This window comes from Schistocerca gregaria, chromosome 7, assembly GCF_023897955.1.
Source record: "Schistocerca gregaria isolate iqSchGreg1 chromosome 7, iqSchGreg1.2, whole genome shotgun sequence".
Lineage (NCBI taxonomy): Eukaryota > Metazoa > Arthropoda > Insecta > Orthoptera > Acrididae > Schistocerca > Schistocerca gregaria.
In genome coordinates, this window is record NC_064926.1 from 134,008,253 (window position 1) to 134,027,995 (window position 19,743).

General features: G+C 46.0%; 1 protein-coding gene across 1 annotated transcript in view; it reads right to left on the reverse strand.

Annotated features, from left to right (window-relative positions):
- LOC126281178 (tumor necrosis factor alpha-induced protein 8-like protein) overlaps window positions 1-19,743 on the reverse strand; it is an 860,942-nt gene that overhangs the window by 733,373 nt on the left and 107,826 nt on the right. The window lies entirely within an intron of this gene.

Sequence of the window (19,743 nt, forward strand, 5' to 3'; positions counted from 1 at the left end):
AGCACAATTTCGGATGATTTTTTATGCATACCTCCGGATTTAAACATGTATTTTCGCCAAATGTTACTTGGCCCAACAGAATAAAGTGTAAGTTACTTTGTGTGTTACCGTCGTATTCAGGGAGGTTTGCGGATAAGTGTGGAAGAATTACCGATGAATCTTTCAGCTCTATTAGTTTGTGAATGTTGTACTTGAAAAAGAAACATTTTTTGGTAAAACATTTCACATATATTTTTGATAAAAAAGGACTGGGAGCAACGGTACACTGTAGTGCTGCGTTTACAGATCCCCGTCACATATAGCCTGCATCTCCCTACAAAACGATAGCAAGCAGCGCACCAGCAGGCGGGCTGAGCCACCCGGCTGCGCATAACTGTGTGTTTACAGGCCTGCTCTCCCAGCGTTTCGCGGTTGTATACACACCACTGCGCGCCATGAAAGCGACCTCATTAGCTTGCGCAAATTTGGGGCACACATTCTGTTAAACTGATCCATATTCGTGTCTGTGTCAGTTTTCCAGTCTCCTCTTTCAATATTTTCTGTTGGCTGCACAGTGATAAAAGAGAATTGCTTCCGTTTCTGATGAGCTTCCATTCCTTCGCAATGCAGCAGCCAGAAGGACGCGTGGCAGAGTTAGATTTTGTAGAGCGTGTATGTTGTTTCAATTAATTGGTCTAACAGTGCGTGTGATGCTCCTGAATTGGGCGTATCATCTCTTCCATGTCGTCATTCGTACCTGCACGACCCACACAATAAATAAATGTAAAGGGGGGTAGGACGTCAAACAGGCCGAGTTGGAGCAAGAGAGGCACCACAGGACATTTTAATTTCCACTGTCTATACTTTTACAAATAAATTCGTAAAACTTTGTCAGCATGACCAGGATGGATTCAAGACTCACACTCATAGCAGTGTAATTTTAAGAACATGACTAAAAAAAAAAAAATTTTTACGTGTGAAATTTCATCATTTTTTCAATTAGTATCGGCTGCATTTGTTGCTATAGGTATACTTTTCTTCATAAATAAGAGAGATTCTTCGATGAATTTTGCACAGCATACGAAGCATATTTACAGGTGTATGAAACTCTAGAATTTTCCAAATTGTCGCGAATAGGTCTCGGATGTAAGTACAAACGAATACGATTGCATAAGATGAATATGTAGGAAAGCAACCTAACGTCAGCCAGAGCGCTGGGAAGCAGGAAAGGTTGCGTTTTTGTGGTAAGGGACGCTGGAGCTACACGACCAGCTATGGCAGAATGTTCTGGAAGGACGACAGGACACGGGAGACGCGCCTGATCGCGGGCGATTGCATCAGACGAGCCTACACGAGCAGGGTCGCTAGTCCTACTGGAGAGTTTCCTTCGACAGTTGCCTCAGACGCTGGACCTGAGTTACTCTGCGCTCGGGACGGGACTTAGTTTCTCGTGGCACTCAGCTGCGCAGGGTACATGCAGGATAATAGCACAACTTACATCCAATGTGTTTGTGCCTCATAGGGTTCGACAGTGGCCTTATCGTCTTTCATCTCAGTTATTTCATCAGAAGTATACGCCCCTTATCCCACAGAGTTCCCTTATCTGCAAAGAATTTCCAGCTTGTTTTCCAGCACCAGGACTTAGAGTTGGACTGGATTTAGCGTCTAGCTCCCATCTGATACGTTCGCAGGAAACTACAGAAGTGACAAAATATTTTAAAAACTGTGATAAAAATTGAGATAATTAACTATGAAATTTAAGTTTTTTTCTAAACACGAAGTTTAAAATGGAACAGTTCTTCATTTTTTCATAATTTAAATAAATTCTAGAGTTTCTTACACCTGTAAGTATGGTTTGTATGTTGTGCAAAATTCATCGAAGAATCTCTCTTACTTATGAAAAAAAGTGTACTTACAGCAACAAATGAAGCCAATAGTAAGTGAAAAAACGATGAAATTTCGCGTTATGTTCTTGAACTTCCACTGTTATGAGTGTGAATCCTGGATCCTTCCTGGTCTTCCTGACAAAGTTGTATGAATTTATTTGTAAAAGTGTCGACAGTGGAAATTAAAATGTCCTGTGGTGCCTCTCCTGCTCCAAGTAGGTCCGTTCGACCTCCTGCCCCTCTTTCGAAAAGATGTTCACCGTAAAGGAAAAGTTATTTCTATTATTTACCAGCAATCATAAATGCCTATATATTGATAGAGCACAGTTTAAGTGGCGTCTGAAATATTTGTTGATGGTCGTCCCTTTGTGCGCCATCGACAAATTTCTTAGTAGAATTGACGGATCGACATACACATCTGTTGCCAAGTATCCAACATCACTGTGTAATGCGGGAGTGACTACTAGATGTCACGAGAGACGAACCAGTCAGTATAAAAGGAGGTGAAGAGTTTTTCAGCAGAGAAGCAGTGACAACAGAACAGGTCCGTCAGGAGAGCCCAGTGACTTCGGACGTGAGCGCTTCAATGGATGTCGCCTGTTTAACAAATCTGTCACAGACATTTCAAATTTTCTAAAGCTGTGCAATTCGGCTGTTGGTGATGTGATTCTGACGTGCAAACGCCAAGTAGCAATCACAGCTAAACCAAGAACCGGCAGACCTCACTTACTGACGGAGGAGCAAGGTTAATTATGATCCACGCAGGTTCTTCTAGTGGTTTTGCTCCTGATGCACTTTTAGTTTTTGGTCCAAAAATACATGTGATTATCATGAAGAAATGGACCACACGCGATTTTTAGGTAGTTCAGGAACGTGTTAAAATGGGTTTCTGTCTTTGCAATACTTGTAATGCAAAATGCTGTTTATCATTCAGTGATACCAAACAAAGCCCCAACCACAAACGACTGCAAAGAAGTTATGATCAAGTCGTTACAGGCACGAAATATTGCTGCGGATATGAGCATGACGAAGATTCTGCTATATTCGCTCGTTAAAGGAAATAAGTCTATGGTGCCTACATATGAAGGTCTTATTTCAATAGTGGTAGAAGTCCATTTATGTTCCTTTTGAGATACAGAGTCCTAAAGTTAAATGAGCGCTGAAAAATCTGCAGTTGAGAAACCAGAAATATTCAAGCATATGGCTTCTTGCTACAGATGAACCTTTCTTTCTGTTTGTTTTGATAGTTAATTTCAGAAGCATTATAGGCAAAAACGTGGAGGTAATGGACTTGTACTACTATTGAAATAAGCCCTTCATATGTAGTAGCCGCATATGTAGTAGCCAAAGTCACCGTGGAGCAGTATCATGCTGTAATAAGGGTGCCATCATATCACTGCCATTTCAACCCCATCAAGTTAGTGTGGAGGGATGTGAAGACGTAAATAAGGGACGTAAATAAGGAACAAGAATAAGCCCTTTACAGTAACAGAGGGAGAAAGGCTGTTGGGGAACCTCTTGCGAGTGTGGACGCAGCCTCGTGGAGGAAAAAGGTCGAGCACATCGAAAAACTTATTCGTGCAGTATCGTCAGTGGTGGGTATCATTAGTGACCATGAACAGTTAATGATCTGTGTTGGTAACGACGACGAAGAAAGCGGTTTTGGCACAGATTCCGACAACAGTGACGCTGGGAGCTGATGCAATTGCGCCACTGTCGCCGTAACTTGGTGAGTGAAAAGCTACGAATATAGGTTATTTATTGCATCACTGTCATAATAAAACCTAGCGCGAGAAGATGCTATTTCGCCCGTCATTTATTTAAGCAAACTATGTACGGTGTTGTTTTGAAGATATCGGTCATCATCAAACGCCCAGACGTAGGGAGGGGTGATTGTCTGAGCTACTACCTCCCCAAATTGCCGATTGGTTCCTCTGTTAGGTGATCGGGAGTGAGACCTGAGACGTGAACAACCACGTAAGGCAGGTGCGCCCCCCTTCGGAGGGGGCCCCCAGTTGGAAGGAGCGCGCCATCGGAGACGCTAGTAATCATCGGGGATTTTCTCGCAATGAGCCGATCATCATCACAATCAACGGCTACGAAATGTAAATGGAATGACGCTAACGATTCAAAGACCCTCCCAGCCTGTACCAAGATTCCTCGTGGTCTCACGTACTGAAGACGGCCAGTCCTTGGCTATGTTAAATTCGTTTATTATCCACAAATGTGTTGATGCAGTTTCTGGTCCTGTGAAGTCCTGCTCTCGTTTAAGCAATGGCAGTTTGCTTTTGGAGACTACTTCCGATTATCAACCACAACTGCTTGCATCTTCGCTCCTCCTGTTCGTGTCGAAGCGCACTGAACGCTGAATTCTTCCCGTGGTGTTATTTACACTAGGCTGCTCGACGATCTGACCGAGGTAGAAATCCAAACGTACCTCTCTGATCAGGGTGTCATTGCCGTCCATCGGCCTTCTTAGTTTACACACGCACTCGCTTTCTCACTTTTGACAGTGTAGTTCTTCCGTCAAAGATCAAAGCAGGTTATGAAGTTATCACAATCAGACCGTATATTCCGAACTCGGTGCGCTGCTACCAGTGTCATAGTTTCAGTCACACCGAGAGTCCTGTCGACTTCCAGCCAAATGTGTGACATGTAGTAGGGACGCTCACAGGGGCGATTGTCTGCCTCCTTCTCCACGCTGAATCAACTGCAATGGCGAACATGCCGCCTCCCCCCACGATTGCCCCACGTATCTCGATGAACGGGCTCGCCAGGAGATCTGGCTGAACGAAAAAGTCCCTTACCCGGTCGCCCGCAAGTTGCTGCGTTCTACCATCTGGCACCTACAGTACTGATCTTGCTACATCTCGCTCCACGAAGGACGTGGACACGCAGACATGCGGCCTCAAATTTAGCACCGCGGTTGTGAAACCGCCCAGCGTCATGGTAGCGTCCCCGTCTCCTCTTCCAGCTGTGCAACGCGCCACCAAACTCTCGCCTCACGGGGTTAAGTCACCAGCTACACAACCGGCAGGCTGGAAAGGACAGAAGGCGTACTCTCGTGAAGGCTTCCTACATCCCTCCAGCCAGCCAACACCTGTGTCTTCCTCTGCTAACTGGAAAGGCTCGAAGAAGTCAACCAAAGGCAAGCGGTCTTCTCCTTCGCCGACTCCGAGATCCTCTTCGACGGTGTCGCCACGTTATACCCTCGCCCGGCCGACCTCCGTGCGCACCACCAACTTTATTTTCTGCCGTGAACTCCGCACGCCGACAGCACAAGAATGCCGACGCTTCTGCAGACATCATGGAGCAGGACCCACCTGCCTCTGTGCCCTGTAGCAGCGAGTCTTCGGAGGCTGGCACTCGGCAGCCGCCGACGTAACACCCCTTCATTTTTCCTCGTCATGACCCTCTTCCAGTGGAACGTTCGCGGCCTTCGATCCAACAACGAGGTTTTACCGCTGCTCTTACAACCGCAGCGTCCACGTTTTCTCTGTCTTCAGGAAACAAAATTGCGTCCTCACGACCACTTTGAGCTCTAGAGTTTCTTCCCGGTCCGTCTTGACCTTCCCACCGCGGTCGGCATCTCATGGGGGAGTCATGATGCTCATACAGGATGATTTTCGTAGGCGACCCATATCCCTGGTTACCCGCCTTCAAGCTGTTGCAGTTCGCCTTTTCCTTCCCCACTTGACCTCTTCCCTTTGTACCGTTTACATCCCTCTCTCATACGATGTCACCAGGGCAGACTTCCTCCAGTTTATTGGCCATCTACCTCACCCCTTTCTGCAGCTCTGTGATTTTAATGAGCGCTATACCCTTTGGGGTTCTCCCAGAAAATGTCCGAGAGGCGCCCCCTTGGCCTTCTTAATCCACTTAACCTCTTCTGTCTTAACAAAGGAGCACCCACGTTCCTTTCAGACTCCACACCTGTTCCCATTTGGATCTATCCTTCTGCACTGCCCAGCTTGCCCATCGTCTCGAGTGGGTCATTCTCTCTGACACATACTCGAGTGACCATTTCCCGTGTGCTATCCGTTTGCTGACTCCAACCGCGCCTCCCTGCACACCCACATGGCAGCTTACTAAGTCCGACTGTGGGCAACTTGGACGACCTGCTCTCGGCCCTCTCGCCGCGAGAAGATAATTTTAACAAGGTTGCTTATTGGGCACTGTCTCTATAGGCATCGCCATTTGTTAAGTGGTACTCCCCCACCACTTTTTGCACATAGCGCCCAACTTTTGACAGTCCGCCATTTCCTGACGGAAAGCCCATTTTTTAACCGCTTACGTTCTCGTTTGTGTTTGTCGTCTGAGTTATAGGCCGTTTTAGCGTACGACGCGCGGGATGACGACCGCGTTTTACTTTTTATGCATCGTAGCAATACGCCGAAGGCCATTCAATTTTTAGTTCTGGATCTCCGTCTCTGTCTTTAACTGTTTTCTCTTCCGTCGACTGGGATTGACTGTAGTCCTCTCTTTGTCTTCGTGTTTATAGTTTTGTCTATAGTTTTGACACGGGAGCGTACGACCCTAGTTGTTTATGCACCCTAAAAAAATATATATATCATAAGTGTTTATTTCCTGTTTATTTGCTCCTTTAACGAAAGCGTGTGCTTTGTTATACGAGTATCTACAGTATTATGCGGTTGTTTATTTGCTCTTCGTCTGCTAGCTAAATAGAAAAGGAATTGTTATTGCTCGGTACCTTACATTTACGAGGTGGAACGGAAATATGTGTACAGAGGCTACTGTTCAACATTTCTGTTGCAGTATAGCCAAAGTACGCTACTGGCCATTAAAATTGCTAAAGCACGAAGATGACGGGCTACAGACGCGAAATTTAACCGACAGGAAGAAGGCACCGGTGGCGACACCTTCAACGTGCTGACATGAGGAAAGTTTTCAACCGATTTCTCATACATAAACAGCAGTTGACCGGCATTGCCTTGGGAAAGTTGTTGTGATGCCTCGTGTAAGGAGGAGAAATGCGTACCATCACGCTCCCGACTTTGATAAAGGTCGTATTGTAGCCAATCGCAATTGCGGTTTATCGTATCGTGACATTGCTGCTCGCGCTGGTCGAGTTCCAATGACTGTCAGCAGAATATGGAATCGGTGGGTTCAGGAAGGTAATACGGAACGCTGTGCTGGGTTCCAACAGCCTCGTATCAGTAGCAGTCGAGATGACAAGCATCTTATCCGCACGGCTGAACGGTTCGTGCAGCCACGTCTCTATCCCTGAGTCAACAGATGGGGTCGTTTGCAAGACAACAACCATCTGCGCGAACAGTTCGACGACATTTGCAGCAGCATGGACTATCAGCTCGGAGACCATGGCTGCGGTTATCCTTGACGCTGCGGGACAGACAGGAGCGCCTGTGATGGTGTACTCAAAGACGAACCTGGGTGCGCGAATGGCAAAAAGTCAATTCTTCGGATGAATCCAGGATCTGTTAACAGTATCATGACGGTTGCATCCGTGTTTGACGACATCACGGTGAACGCGCATTGGAAGCGTGTATTCGTCACCGGTATACTAGCGTATCACCCGGCGTGATGGTATGGGGTACCATTGGTTACACGTCTCGGCACTTTGAACCGTGGACGTTACATTTCAGATGTGTTACGAGTCGTGGCTCTACCCTTCATTCGATCCCTGCGAAACCCTACATTTCAGCAGGATAATGCATGACCGCATTTTGCAGGTCCGTTACGGGCCTTTCTGGATACAGAAACCGTTCGACTGCTACACTGGCCAGCACATTCTGCAGATCTCTCACCAACTAAAAACGCCTGGTAATGCTGGCCGAGCAACTTGCTCGTCACAATACGCCAGTCACTACTCGTAATGAATTATGGTATCGTGTTGAAGCTTCAGGGGCAGCTGTACCTGTACGCGCCATCCAAGCTCTGTTTGACTCAATGCGCAGGCGTATCAAGGCTGTTATTACGGCTAGAGGTGATAGTTCTGGGTATTGATTTCTTACGATCTATGCACCCAAATTGCGTGAAAATGTAATCACATGTCAGTTCTGGTATAATATATTTGTCCAATGAATACCCGTTTATCATCTGCATATCTTCTTGCTGTAGCAATTTCAATGGCCAGTACTGTAACTCGACGAACATGAACTGTCCAACGCAATGTTTCGCCGGCTCAGGTATAACAGATGCACTGAGAAAAAAAAGAAACACGAGCAGCGAGGTTTTGTTTCGCCGCTTCGGAAACGAAGCCGTCTGACGGGTGTAGAGCACGCGGTGTAAATCCCTTGCGGAGGCGTGCCCTGAGGGCAGCGTGCCGACCCGCCGTGGCCCCCTGCGGCCGCTTCTTGTGAAGGCAGCGCCACAGAGCGGCCTCTGTCCGGCACAGCGGAGGAGATAGCGCCACGGGCGGGCTGGGAGCCGTCAATGCCGCCTTTTATACTGGACTCCACTGCGTCAGCCGGCCAGCAACAGGCGGCAGGCGCCGAGCGGCGAGCGGCGGGCGGCCAGGACGACGAACTGTTGCGCTCCCAGCGTGCAGCACGCGCGGTTCCGCTTCCTGCTCTACTCTGCACTGCTCCACACTCCCACATTCTACACTACTGGCCATTAAAATTGCTACACCAAGGAGAAATGCAAATTATAAACGGGTTTTCATTGGACAAATATATTATACTAGAACTGACATGTGATTACATTTTCACGCAATTTGGGTGCATAGATCCTGAGACATTAGTACCCAGAACAACCACCTCTGCCCGTAATAACGACCTTGATACGCCGGGGCATTGCGTCAAACAGGGCTTGGATGGAGTGTACAGGTACAGCTGCCCATGCAGCTTCAACACGATACCACAGCTCATCAAGAGTAGTGACTGGCGTATTGTGACAAGCCAGTTGCTCAGCCACCATTGCCCAGACGTTTTCAGTTGGTGAGAGATATGGAGAATGTGCTGGCCAGAGCAGCATTCGAACATTTTCTGTATCCATAAAGGCCCGTACAGGACCTGAACGTGCGGTCGTGCATTATCCTGCTGAAATGTAGGGTTTCGCAGGGATCGAATGAAGGGTAGAACCACGGGTCGTAACTCATCTGAAATGTAACGTCCACTGTTCAAAGTGCCATCAATGCGAACAAGAGGTGACCGAGACGTGTAACCAATGGCACCCATACCAACACGCCGTGTGATACGCCAGTATGGCAATGACGAATACACGCTTCCAATGTGCGTTCACCGCGATGTCGCCAAACACGGATGCGACCATCATGATGCTATAAACAGAACCTGGATTCATCCGAAAAAGTGACGTTTTGACATTCGTGCACCCAGGTTCGTCGTTTCGTACACCATCACAGGTGCTCGTGTCTGTGATAGAGCATCAAGGGTAATCGCAGCCATGGTATCCGTGCAGATAGTCTATGCTGCTGCGAACGTCGTCGAACTGTTCGTGCACATGGTTGTTGTCTTACAAACGTTCCCATCTGTTGACTCAGCGATCGAGACGTGCCTGCCTTATCCGTTACAGTCCTGCGGATAAGACGCCTGTCATCTCGACTCCTAGTGATACGAAGCAGTTGGGATCCAGCACGGCGTTCCGTATTACCCTCCTGAACCCACCGATTCCATATTCTGCTAACAGTCATTGGATCTCGACCAACGCCAGCTGCGATGCCACGATAAACCGCAACCGCGGTAAGCTACAGTCCGACCTTTATTAAAGTCGGAAATGTGATGGTACGCATTTCTCCTCCTTACACGAGGCATTACAACAACGTTTCACCAGGCTTCGCCGGTCAACGGCTGTTTGTGTATGAGAAATCAGTTGGAAACTTTCCTCACCTCAGCACGTTGTAGGTGTAGCCACCGGCGGCAGCCTTGTGTGAATGCTCTGAAAAGCAAATCATATGCATATCACAGCATCTTCTTCCTGTCGGTTAAATTTTGCGTCTGTAGCACGTCATCTTCGTGGTGTAGCAATTTCAATGGTCAGTTCTATCTAAACTGGCTTGATACGGGACACCTTCTGTCCACAAATCAGCACGGATTAGTAAAGCATCACTCGTGCGAAACTCAGATAGCCCTTTTGTCGCACAATATCCTGCGAGTCAGGAAGTGAAATGTGTGTGTGGCATTTTTGCCATCAGTCCTCGTAGAGTTCGAGCGCCTTGTTCAAGTTCTTTTTTATTCGACGCCACTTTGGCGACTTGCACATTGATGATTACGAAATGGTGATGAGGACAACGCACGCACCCCGACGCGACCGGGAATCGAATTCCCAGCCCTGCTCTCGGGAGTCAGCAACGCTAACCACAAGACCGCCGGCTGTTGACCTGCGAACTACGGATGAAGGATGAAGAGCAACAGGCACGTGCCGTATTCTACATCTACAGCTACATTCATACTCCGCAAGCCACCTGACGGTGTGTGGCGGAGGGTACCTTGAGTACCTCTATCTGTTCTCCCTTCTATTCCAGTCTCGTATTGTTCGTGGGAAGAAAGATTGTCGGTATGTCTTATCTCTCTGATTTTATCCTCATGGTCTATTTGCGAGACATACGTAGGAGGGAGCAATATACTGATAGACTCCTCGATGAAGTTATCTTCTCGAAACTTCAATAAAAGCCCGTACCTAGCTACTGAGCGTTTCTTGCAGAGTCTTCCACTGTAGTTTATCTATCATCTCTCTAACGCTTTCGCGATTACTAAACGATCCTGTAACGAAGCGCGCTGCTCTCCGTTGGATCTTATCTCTTCTATCAACCCTATCTCGTACGGCTCCCACACCGGTGAGCAGTATTTAAGCAGTGGATGAACAAATGCACTGTAACCTACGTCCTTCGTTTTCGGACTGCATTTCCTTAGGATTCTTCCAATGAATCTCAGTCTGGCGTTTGCTTTACCGACGATTAATTTTATATGGTCATTCCATTTTAAACCACTCCTAATGCCTACTCCCAGATAATTTATGGAATTAAGTGCTTCCAGCTGCTGACCTGCTACATTGTAGCTAAATGACAAAGGATCTTTCTTTCTATGTATTCGCAGCAAATTACACTTGTCTACATTGGAATTCAATTGCCATTCCCTGCACCATGCGTAAATTCGTTACAGAGCCTCCTAGTTTTCAGTACAATTTTCCATTATTAAAACCTCTAGATATACTACATCATCCGCAAAAAGCCTCAGTGAACTTCCGATGTTATCCGCAAGGTCATTTATATATATTGTGAATAGCAACGGTCCTACGACACTTCCCTGCGGCACACCTGAAATCACTCTTACTTCGGATTGCCCGTAAGCGTTTGATACGGTGCCCGCTGTAGACTAATAACAAAATTCCGAGCACACGCAGCAGGTTCTCAGACTCGAAAACTTGTTAAGCAACAACACCATTAAGTTGTCCTGGAAAGCAAGTGTTCATTACAGATAAGGATATCGTTAAGAGTTCTCCAGGAAATCTCAGAGGACAGTCTTGTTCTTTACGTACAGGATCTCTCACAATTCATGTTACGCTTTTCTGGACGATGTAGAGGGAACTTGGTACATCAAGTTTTATATAAGAACGCATGTCCGCAAACGTCATCCAATTACGTTACAGAGCGTCAAAGTTACAGGCGCTGGCGCCTGTATGTGAAGGGCTTATTTCAATAGTGGTAAAAGTCCATTACCTCCACTTTTCTGTCTATAATGCTTCTGAAATTAATAAGCCAAACAAACGGAAAGAAAGGTACATCTGTAGCAAAAAGCCATATGCTTGAATATTTCTGGTATCTAAACTGCAGATTTTTCAGCGCTCCTTTAACTTTAGGACCATGTGTCTCAATATGAACAAAACTGGACTTGTACACTATTGAAATAAGCCCTTCATATGTATGTATATGCAGTGTGATTCCGTGATGATGTTACAAACTTTCAACTGTCATGGAGAAGGACAAATACATCAGTTTGCGGTAAGGGTCCATGTACTGGAAACCAAAGAATCGAAAGTTATAAGCGAAAAACGTCCTGATGCCTCTTAACATTGGAATACATGTACTGCTACTGTTTTTGCTAAGATGGTGGGGTGCATGTACCGCTACTGTTTTTGCTAAGATTTTAGGGTAGGCAGCTTTCACAGGTGGTAGTATGGACCACAAGAAAATAATTCCAGTAAACATGGGCTCTAAAATCCATACCTCAAGAACTAAGAGCATTTGTTCATGAGGGGAGCTGTGTTTCGCAGTAGCGGAGATGAATAAGTGTTCACAGCTTCTCAGCTATGCGCCTCAGAGCCTGTGTTTACTGGAAATTTTTCCTTGTTTTGGTTCGCACTACCACTTCTGAAAGTTGCCTACCCTACAGTCTTAGCAACAACAGTACCAGTAAATGTATGCCTCTGTTAGAGGTATCCGAACGGTTTCTGGTACATGGACCCTCACCTCAATTTGATACATACATCCTTCTCCATCATCCTAGAAAGACAGTAACAATATCACCGTATCACCGTATATAAACGTACATTTACAGGCTCCGGCGTCTTTAACACTGATGCTCTGTAGCGTCGTTGGATGTTATTTCCGATTTCCGGAGATGGATTCCTATAATACACTTTATGTGCTAAGTCCCCTCTACAGCCTCTAGAAGTGTATAACACGATTTTAAATATTTTCAACATTTCGCCGCCCTGTCAGAAACTTTATGAGGAAGACATCATGTGCTTACAAGGTATGGCCTGTCATATCATGACCAATGAATGCTTCGTCTAAGTACGTTATGCACAGGATAACGTATACGCCCTTTTCCTCAGCTATACCTTTCATTTCACTTTACTAGTAAATTCAAGGTCAGGAGTTAAGTTCGCGTCTTGTCCCAACAAGTAACTATCATACAGTTTACGCGCAAGCGCAAGGTATTGTGTCCGCCTAGGAGGGCCTCATGACGATACGGTCAGTTTCAGTGCAGCACTCATGGCTGCTGCATAGCGGTCGCGAAGTGGGGCCGAGGCAGTTTCAGGTAAGTTTTTATATTCTGACGATAATTTATGGGTTTGTAGTTTTAGCTTGACAATGTCCACTATGGACAAACGGTAGGTACTGTTATTCTGAAGAAGGTTGGCTTATCCCGACTGCAAGCTAGGTAAATTCTAGGAAACGGTGGAACTGAGGCTGCTGGTTATTAAAATTAAAATTGTTTAACACGACTTGTGAAACAAACGGTACATAAACGATCTGACAATCTGCGTCTCCAGAATGAGATTTTCACTCTGCAGCGGATTGAGCTACTGTTTGCTGATGATGCAGTAGTGTACGCAAAAGCGTCGTATTTGAGTGGCTGCAGAGGAATACGGGATGACTTCTACAGAATTTCTGTTTGGTGTGATGAACGGCAGCTTACTTTAAATGTGAAATATATAAGTTAGCGCAGTTGATTATGTGAAAACAGTCTTGTAATGTTCAAATACAGTATGAATGGTGTACTCGTTGACACTGTCATGTCGATTAAAGATCCGAGCATAACATTGCTAAGCAGTTTGAAATGGAACAGTATCGTCAGGGCGATAGTAAGGAAGGTTAATGCTGCACTTCGTTTTATTGGGAGAATTCTAGGGAAGCGTAGCTCATGTATGAAGGAGACCGCGTACAGAATACTTGTGCGACCCATTCTTGAATACTGCTCGAGTGTTCGGAATCCGCACCAGGTCGACTTAAAGGAAGACATAGAAGCAATGCAGAAGCGTGATGCTAGACGTGTTACCGCTGGATTCGATCAACACGTGAGTATTACGAAAATGCTCCCTGAATTGGAAATTCCTGAGAGCAAGACCAATTTCTTTTCTGCGAAACGCTGTTGAGATAGTTTAGAGAACCGGCATTTGCGGCTGACCGCTGAAAGATTCTACTGCCGCCTACGTACATTTCGCAGCAGTAACACGCAGACAAGTTGAGAGGAATTAGGGCTTGTACGTAGGCATATTCACAGTCATTTTGTCCTTCACTCCATTTCCGACTGGAACAGGAAAGGGTTACTAGTAATGACATAAGATGCCCACCGCCATGCACTGTATGTCTCTTCCTTCGCTAGAGTCGCCTGTCGCCAACACTCCCCTGGCATACACCATTCGCAGTTAAGTGCCATCGCCGTGCAACAAAACAAGAGGAGCATTCCGAAACTAATCTTCCCGTTTATTTTTATGGAAACCACGACAGACGCAGAACGTACCACATACAGTTAAATGGAGCAAGATTTCTCCTACATACTGTCTTTCTCTTCACACATTCATACCACTATATAAAGCACACTTTGTCAATGACGAACAAGAAACTGGACGCCCACCCTCGTGCAATCCTGAACCATCTGAGGATAGCCCGCCGGCCGATGTGGCCGAGCGGTTCTAGGCGCTGCAGTCTGGAGCCGCGCGACCGCTACGGTCGCAGGTTCGAATCATGCCTCGGGCATTGATGTGTGTGATGTCCATAGGTTAGTTAGGTTTAAGTAGTTCTAAGTTCTAGGGGACTGATGCCCTCAGATGTTAAGTCCCATAGCGCTCAGAGCATTTTGAACCATTTGAGGATAGCCACTGTCTTACACCGTTGACGACAGCGTTCGACACTGGAAAATGTTGTCACGTAGTGCATCTTTCGTGGCCCCAAAAAGGGATGGAAGTCTGAAGGTACGGTGGACCGTACAGTACTGTACGGTGGATGTGACAGGATAATTCAGCCAAGTTCGGTAGTGAGTTCCACGATCGCACAGCTGTTGTAGCGCCTCATGTTATCGAGTAGCAGGCAGAAGCGATCTTCATATGGAATTTGGAGTTTCGTTCTGGTCACTCTTGTAGCGTTCTGCATTGACAGTTGCTTTAGGTTCCAAAACATCCAAAACAACCACCTCCTGCCTGTCGCAGAAGACTACGCACATCACTTTACCTGTGTTTGGATGTCTTGAACTTCTTCGTTGGTATAGAATTCACATGTGTGTTGTAACAAATCGACCTGCCTCCCGAAATCAGAGAGAAAATTGTGCCCTGTACTACTACTAATGTATATCAGTGTTGAGATAGTTCCGTTTTTCATCTTTTAAAATAATGGAGCCACGAAATGTCTTATGCTCTTCATCCTTTTCCTTGCCCTTTGCATATGTAATCACACCTTTTTCTAGCTGTCTGTAATTTTGGTACAATAGTAAGATTAATTCAGCTGAAATACATTTTATTTCTTGGAAAAGGTACCAACTTCCTCTACTAATAATATGTAAAGCCTCTGTCTATGTTTCAGCAGTTCAGCAACGTTGGGAAGCGATTGGTTTGGTGACAAGTCGATTATGGGCCATACGCGCCATTAGTATAACCACATTCTTACAAGGCGAACCTTGCAGTTTAATTTTCTTGGCGCGAAGTCCGATTACTGCCTTTGTGCAATGCAATGCAAAAAATAATCATCTGTCAAATAGCAAAGCTAGCGTCTCGTATCTTGCTGCTGAGATGCCTTCCTCTTCATCTATCTCTATTAGCCACGCAGTCTCCTTTTCCTTTATATTTTCCTTAATTATGTTTCATCATGTCTCTCTATTCTTCTCCTCCCTTCACCATGAGTCTCCCTCATACTCCCTGCTGCCAACACTCCTATCTTAAATCTTTCTCTTCAATAATGTATTTTTCGAGGTGTACCTTTCTAATTGTTTATCTCACTTTTTGTATTGGATGTAGTTTAACATGCCTACTGAAACATATGACTGTAAAATAAGTAGAATGCCTGGTTAGATGTAAGAGAGGGCCTGATGGCCCTAATCTTGCCAGGTTAAATAAATAAATAAATAAATAAATAAATAAAAATATTATGTTGCACTGCACTTAATATTGTCACTAACCCCCGTCACCAAGCTTTTCCACTATCCACTGACATCTCTGCACCTCACTCCGAGCTAAGGCCATAATAGCGGGCAAAAGAGGTTTTTTGGACAAGTAGTAGATTTGATATTAATGAACACTGATATTTATATAACCATATTTCCATATTTCTTTATTTTACTCCTGCCGCAGTCGCCGTGATGGACGAAACTCGTATATCGACTCCGAACAACGAGCTTTCGGAGGATTTAATTTCAGTCACTTTCTTTCAGGAAAACTATTCTTTTCGAGGGGTACATTACAGTGTGTGTGTGTGTGCGTGTGTGTGTGTGTGTGTGTGTGTGTGTGTGTGTGTGTGTGTGTGTGTGTGTATGTTTTACTGCGTGATCGAGTAAAAGTGTTTCTTCTGTTCAAGTATGCAAGAACAACGTTATATATCTAATGTCAACTTGTTTCACATGAAAATTTTCCAGTACAAGGGTTCCCAATGATTCTATAATACATGGATTAGTAAATACCTCTTTAGCACAAGAACTCTGGTCTCTGAGCGTATAATTTCCGTGTGACTGGTGACGCGTGTGCATTCATCGTCTGCCGTGTTACAGTTGCCAAAAAGTTTCTGTCACTCTGTATTTCATTAAGGATTATTTGCCCATTTCCGACTTTAAACCTTATATTATGATCTATAACAGTAATTGAAGTTGTTAATGAAAGTACACTCCTGGAAATTGAAATAAGAACACCGTGAATTCATTGTCCCAGGAAGGGGAAACTTTATTGACACATTCCTGGGGTCAGATACATCACATGATCACACTGACAGAACCACAGGCACATAGACACAGGCAACAGAGCATGCACAATGTCGGCACTAGTACAGTGTATATCCACCTTTCGCAGCAATGCAGGCTGCTATTCTCCCATGGAGACGATCGTAGAGATGCTGGATGTAGTCCTGTGGAACGGCTTGCCATGCCATTTCCACCTGGCACCTCAGTTGGAGCAGCGTTCGTGCTGGACGTGCAGACCGCGTGAGACGAAGCTTCATCCAGTCCCAAACATGCTCAATGGGGGACAGATCCGGAGATCTTGCTGGCCAGGGGTGGCACGTTGGGTGGCACGGGATACATGCGGACGTGCATTGTCCTCTTGGAACAGCAAGTTTCCTTGCCGGTCTAGGAATGGTAGAACGATGGGTTCGATGACGGTTTGGATGTACCGTGCACTATTCAGTGTCCCCTCGACGATCACCAGAGGTGTACGGCCAGTGTAGGAGATCGCTCCCCACACCATGATGCCGGGTGTTGGCCCTGTGTGCCTCGGTCGTATGCAGTCCTGATTGTGGCGCTCACTTGCACGGCGCCAAACAAGCATACGACCATCATTGGCACCAAGGCAGAAGCGACTCTCATGACTGAAGACGAAACGTCTCCATTCGTCCCTCCATTCACGCCTGTCGCGACACCACTGGAGGCGAGCTGCACGATGTTGGGGCGTGAGCGGAAGACGGCGTAACGGTGTGTGGGACCGTAGCCCAGCTTCATGGAGACGGTTGCGAATAGTCCTCGCCGATACCCCAGGAGCAACAGTGTCCCTAATTTGCTGGGAAGTGGCAGTGCGGTCCCCTACGGCACTGCGTAGGATCCTACAGTCTTGGCGTGCATCCGTGCGTCGCTGCTGTCCGGTCCCAGGTCGACGGGCACGTGCACCTTCCGCCGACCACTGGCGACAACATCGATGTACTGTGGATATCTCACGCCCCACGTGTTGAGCAATTCGGCGGTACGTCCACCCGGCCTCCCGCATGCCCACTATATGCCCTCGCTCAAAGTCCGTCAACTGCACATACGGTTCACGACCACGCTGTCGCGGCATGCTACCAGTGTTAAAGACTGCGATGGAGCTCCGTATGCCACGGCAAACTGGCTGACACTGACGGCGGCGGTGCACAAATGCTGCGCAGCTAGCGCCATTCGACGGCCAACACCGCGGTTCCTGGTGTGTCCGCTGTGCCGCGAGTGTGATCATTGCTTGTACAGCCCTCTCGCAGTGTCCGGAGCAAGTACGGTGGGTCTGACACACCGGTGTCAATGTGTTCTTTTTTCCATTTCCAGGAGTGTAATTGCATGGTTCACATATGGAACGAATTTTACATTCTCTCACTTCACCTTGTACATGTACCTGTCTTCTCAAAACAGACAGTTTGTAGCACCCATATGTGCAGATCACTTTCCTGAGAACTCGATATATATGCCCTGTTGAAGGAAAGATTTTGTGAAGCTTGCGGTAAGCGTTTCTATGAAATTGACTGGCAACATAAATGCTAGTAGTAAATATGCCATTTCAGAGACCAAGTATGTAAAAATGTTTTTCATTTCATATTGACATGTAGCTCAAACATTTTAACATCAGTTTAAAATTAGTAAATCCATGCTTTTTTCACACGTAACAGGTATCAGTAGTAGCATGTCAGAATAAACGATATCATTGTCGTTCAAGAGGCGTCTGCACTGTTTACAACACTTGATTTTAAGAATTATATGTATTTGAAGGTTTGGCTAATGTAATACCCAGACTTTGGATTCCCTCTGCTTCTCATGCTGTTATTTTGCACGGTAGTGGAATGTATGAGTAAAGCATGAGTGAATTCAAGTAGAATCCATTTTATGGTCATCCTGTCAGTATCTGGATAATACGAAATTTTTTAATGACGCAGCACAATTATCACAGGTTTGTTTTAGGGTTACGTACGTCAGTCGGTAAAAGTAGAATCCTTATAGGATCACTTTCTTCTCCGTCTGCTGTCTGTCCGACTTCTGAAACCGTTCTCCTCAGGTATTTATGTCACATACTGAGGTCTATGATCCCTTGGCGGTATGAGAAATTGAAACTTCTAAGTCAATGCAGTCAAAAGATACGGCCATTTATGCCACATATTTCGATACTCGGAAACTCATTCATCAATTTCCCAGTGACCTAGAATCACGAAATTTGGCAAGAAGCAAGGTTTCACAGTACAACTAAAGGAAAAGAATGCGAAAATTGGTGAGTTTCAAACATACAGGGTGGAGCAGAGGAAACGCATGTTTTTTGAACTGCTAGTACGCGCCGACGAGAGGGGGTATTGACCTTGAATGAATGTTGGCAGACTGCCCATACAATGCATTTTCAGTCGCTATGGAGTGTTGGAGCGTAGAGCATCGTGTGTTCGTTGTCGAACAGTACTTTAGAAACAATGATACCGTAGTCACAGTGCAACGCCTTTTCCGTCAAAATTTTAGAGTTGGACGTCGATCGAAATATTGAACTCCGATGGGTTGCAGCGTTTAGAAGTACTGGACCTGTGATGAAAAAGAAACCACCTGGTCTTCCCCGTTCAGTTCGTACTCTGGAAAATGTAGACCGAGTGAGAATGGCAGTTCTCTTCTAGTCCGAAACGATCGACTACACGACTGGCTGTAGCGCTGGGTGTGTCACGTCGCTCGCTTCACCGCATCGCACATGATGATCTGAAGTTTCACCCGTACAAGATAATGACCGTCCAGCAGCTAAGTGAAGGGGATTTTGTGCAGCGCAGAGAGTTTTGTCGCTTAATGGATGAAATCTTTACGGAAGACGCAGAAGCTAGAGTCTTCATGAGTGATGAAGCACATTTTCGTGTAGTCGGTTACGTCAATGTTCAAAATTGACGGTACTGGACGCTGGAGAACCAGCGTGAATTACACCAAAGACCTCTCCACAGTTTAAAGCTAACAAAGCTGGGGATTTTTGGACCCTGTTTTTGAAGAGGAAGAAACTGCAGTTAATGTGACATCAGCGCGCTACGTTAAAATGATAAACAACTTCCTTCGTCCAGAATTTGAAAGGCGTCAGATGAACATGAGGGAAATATGGTTTCAGCAGGACGGTGCCACAGCTCACACGGCGAGAGCTTCCATGGAAGTGGTTCGACAAATGATCCCAGGACATGTTATTTCGAGATATGGTGGTGTTTACTGGACCCCTCGCTCACCCGATTTGTCGATATGCGGCTTCTTTTTGTGGGGATATTCAAAATCAAAAG